The sequence below is a fragment of the Gekko japonicus genome, unplaced genomic scaffold (assembly GCF_001447785.1).
Source record: "Gekko japonicus isolate JY-2015 unplaced genomic scaffold, Gekko_japonicus_V1.1 scaffold4016, whole genome shotgun sequence".
Taxonomy (NCBI): domain Eukaryota; kingdom Metazoa; phylum Chordata; class Lepidosauria; order Squamata; family Gekkonidae; genus Gekko; species Gekko japonicus.
The window spans coordinates 26,542-30,811 of record NW_015176093.1 but is presented as its reverse complement, the minus strand read 5'-3'; the positions used below and the strand labels follow the sequence as shown (position 1 = coordinate 30,811).

The 4,270-nt window shown below is 52.3% G+C and overlaps 1 protein-coding gene across 1 annotated transcript in view; it reads left to right on the top strand.

Annotated features, from left to right (window-relative positions):
• LOC107123498 (leucine-rich repeat and calponin homology domain-containing protein 3-like) overlaps window positions 1–4,270 on the top strand; it is a gene marked incomplete at its 5' end in the record, with an annotated part of 90,622 nt that overhangs the window by 70,772 nt on the left and 15,580 nt on the right. The gene's annotated exons all lie outside the window — the stretch shown is intronic.

Here is a 4,270-nt window from a genome sequence, read left to right as displayed (position 1 = left end):
TGAACCATTCTCCAGTGTCTTAACCTCAGAGTAAGGTGTGGGATTTGCATGGCCATTCCCCCAAGCAGAAATTGTCGCAAAGACCCAAGGTCGCTCTGGAAAGACACACATGAGAATCTGAAATTGAAGACTCTATGGTAATTTGGCTTCCCAGATTGTCTTTTTCTCATTCACGAACCGAGGCACCTGTGAGTGACTATAAATGACTAATTTAGACTGGAAACAGTGGCTGTTGGCCTGGTCTCTGTCAGTAGGTATCCGGGCATAAAGTCCCACCTGGTAGTTGCACGGGCTGGCTTTTTTGCCCCACTAACCATTTTTGGACTTGACGCTTCTTCAGCCAAGGTAGTTCAGCTTGTCAGCCCAAAGGCCGGCTTCATTCGTTCTTCAGAGAGAATTTATCTGCTTGCTTAATTTGTAGCCTCTCATGCTTGCCGAGGCTGCAATGGATCGCACAGTTTAAAAGACAGTGCAGTCAAAACACTGCGATACATAAAGGCAGGGCATGAAAACCTGAGTACAGAATTAGAGAGTGCAAAAACAGCAGTGTCATACATAACAACCGCGAAATAAAATAGGATGAGAAATTTGGGAAACAAGGCAGTAAAAACGGTATAATACACACAACGAACACATGAAGCTGCCTTGTACTGAATGGCCCCTCTTTACAGCTCTCCAGGGTCTCAGGCAGAGGTCTTTCCCATCACCTCCTGCCTGGTACTTTTCACCCTTGGTCCATCGAGGTTGGTATCATCTACTCAGGCTGGCAGCCGCTCTCCAGGGTCTCAGGCCGAGGTCTTTCCCATCACCTCCTGCCTGGTACTTTTCACCCTTGGTCCATCGAGGTTGGTATCATCTACTCAGGCTGGCAGCCGCTCTCCAGGGTCTCAGGCCGAGGTCTTTCCCATCACCTCCTGCCTGGTACTTTTCACCCTTGGTCCATCGAGGTTGGTATCATCTACTCAGGCTGGCAGCCGCTCTCCAGGGTCTCAGGCCGAGGTCTTTCCCATCACCTCCTGCCTGGTACTTTTCACCCTTGGTCCATCGAGGTTGGTATCATCTACTCAGGCTGGCAGCCGCTCTCCAGGGTCTCAGGCCGAGGTCTTTCCCATCTCCTCCTGCCTGGTCCTTTCAGTTGAAATGCCGGGGATTGGACCTGGGACCTTCTGCATGCCAAGCCGAGGCTCTTCCACTGAGCCATGGCCCCTCCCCAATGAACAATACAATTAAAAAAATATTTATTTATTCGTTAGATTTCTATCCCGCCCTCCTGCCAAAGCGGCTCAGGGCGGCTTACAACAGTTATAAAACCAGCATAAATACATACATAAAATACAACTCAATAAAATAGCTCAGCTCATTTTTTCCAATTAAATAGAGTTAAAACCATTTAAATGTGGCGGTGTCGTATAATAAAGTGCAAGTGCAAAAATGGTCAAAACCCCACAGATGTTAAAATTACAACCCTGTTCCCTCGTCCTTCTGCTTCTAAAATGAGCGTTTGCTGTCGTCAAAGACTTTCACGTCCGGAGTTCATTAGCTGTTGTAGATTTTCCGTGTCGTATGGCCGTGGCCTTGGCATTGTAGGAAACGCAGCTGCTGGCGAAACGTCAGGTCCTCCAGTGCCAAGACCACGGCCACGCGACACGGAAAATCTACAACAGCTAGTGTTTGCTGTCGTTTATTTAGCATGCTTGTTTTTCTTCAGAATGCACAGGGTTAGCCTTTCTCTTTGAGTGAATGAATCTTCTTTTCTAGCAGCCTTGCCTTCCCTCTGTCACCTCCCCCCCCCCCACCGCCTTCATTAGCGATGTCATATCTGTTACAAGCAACTGGCAAGAGATTGCTGGAGCTTTTACCATATAGACCAATTTGAGAACCCTTCGTTTATTTGCATGTGTGAATTGCCACCATTAGCTGACATAGGACTGAGGCGCCAAAGTTCCCTTCCTCCGTAAGCTACCTTCCAAAGGAATGGAACCACCAGGAGCTCCAAGACTTCAGACTCGTCATCCACATTTCAGTCCGACATTTTCCCTCTGCTGCTCCACTGCAAGGCTGCTGAGAGCCCACCCACCCCCTGAACTAGGGTTGCCAACCCCCCCCCGGTTTGCCAGGGGTCCCCCGGTTTGGGGGGGTTCTACCCGGCCGGCGGGGAAACCCTGCTCCCAACACCCACGGCCACCCATCTCTCTCCCTTTAAGTGTGTGGAACCCGTGCTTCCTCCCAAGCCGGATCTCCGCAAGCTTGCAGGGAAATGCCAGCTTCGTGCTCTTAAAAGGGAAACGCGGCTGCTCTTAAAGGGGAAACGCCGGCTCCTGCATTTAAAAGGGAAACGCCGGCTCCTTTAAGTGCAGGGAACTGCCGTTTCTGGAGATCCGGCGCACGGGCGGGGGGAGGGGGCGGTGGACGTCCCCAACGTGATGTCATCACGTTGGGGATGCCCCGCCCCCTCCAGGAACGCCCCCAAAGTCCCCCGCTGGGGGTGGAAGATGGACTTGGCAACCCTACCCTGAACCCTATCAGAGACTCCCTCGAGGAAAACAACTCTTGTGTCTTTTCTAGCTCAGTGGGCCTCCTTGGGTGACTGGAGCCCCTTGGATGTTGTCCCCTTAGTTTCCTCCTCTCCCTGGCTCTGCTCCAGTGCTGTCTGATGCCCCCCCCCGCCCCCAATTCCTTGCTTAGCCTGAAAGAGACCCGGATGATGCATTCCCCACAACCCAGTCTTGTTCATTTCCCAGCACGGCTTGCCAGCACTCACATGCTTTCTCCTCCTCTTCCTGTACCCCTCACTACAACCTCCTCACCTTCAACTATAGCCCAGTTCTGAAGATCCCTGCGGGTGGGGAAGAATTGGAAGACTTGCACATAAGAGTAAGGTTTGCAGTCTCCAGGCGCTGAATGCAGTCTGCAAGCCGCAGTTTGGCAGTTGCGGGTACTCGAGATAAGCAACCCGCAGGAGAGCGGGCGTCGAATGCTGTGGTCTTCGAGACATCTTGTCCGTTCAGGACTTTAAGCCACTCCAGATTCACAGCTTTGTAGGAACTGCTTCGCCCTTTCGGTTAACACAAGGCCAGATCAGATTGTTCGTTGGCCCAGACACACACACACACACACACACCCCAAATTGCTCAAGCGTGTAACAGTCTGGCTTTGTGGAAAGAGGCCTGGAGAAGCTAATCAGACTAGAAGGTCTTTTTATTTACCTTCTTGAATAAGGCTCTTTGCTCAGGGGTAATAATACGCATAGCCCGGATGGCACAGGGAAGCCCCGTCTCATCAGGTCTGGGAAGTCACGCAGGGTCAGCCCCGGTGAGTCCTTGGATGGGAGACCACCCAGGACGTCCAGGGTCACTATGCAGAGGCAGGCAAGGGCGAACCAGCCTGTTTGGTGTTGTGGTTAAGTGCGCAGACTCTAATCTGGGAGAACCGGGTTTGATTCCCCACTCCTCCACTTGCACCTGGCTGGATGGCCTTGGGCAAGCCGTGGTTCTGACAAGAGCTGTTCTTGAAAAAGAGCAGTTTCTGTCAAGAGCTCTCTCAGCCCCACCTACCTCACAGGGTGTCTGTTGTGGGGAGGGGAAGGGAAAGGAGTTTGTAAGCCGCTCTGAGACACCTTTGGGTAGTGAAAGGCAGGGTATGAATCCAATCTCTTCTTCTTCTTGAATGTCTTTTGCCTTGAAAACCCTCCCAGGTTGCCACAAGTCAGGTGTGAGTAAGCGACGTGTTCCACCGCCACTAATAGTGCACATACACTGGCCCGTAAGTACAGTGGAGCTACTGGGGGCTCAGCCCCCTCCCTTAGGGGACAGCCCCACAAGATTTTCCTCCCCCCCCCTTGCCAGCAGAGTCTTCTCCTTGCTTACTAGCAGGAAGAAGACTCCGCCTCAGCAGCGGAGGCCACGCAGCAGCCCCTCTCTTCCCCCCGCCTGCCAGCTGAGCAGAGAGTGGGTTTGAATGGATACAGTGGAGAAATTGTGCTGCCACTGCAGTGTGGCTCCAGAGAGGGGAGTTAAACTATAAACCCACTCTCTGCTCATCTGGCTGGCGAGGGGAAGAGGGGAGGCGCATTTAAGAAGAAGAAGAAGAGACTGGATCTATACCCCGCCCTTCACTACCCAAAGGAGTCTCAGAGCAGCTAACAAACTCCTTTCCCTTCCCCTCCCCACAACAGACACCCTGTGAGGTAGGCGGGGCTGAGAGAGCTCTTGACAGAAACTGCTCTTTTTCAAGAACAGCTCTTATCAGAACTACGGCTTGCCCAAGGTCA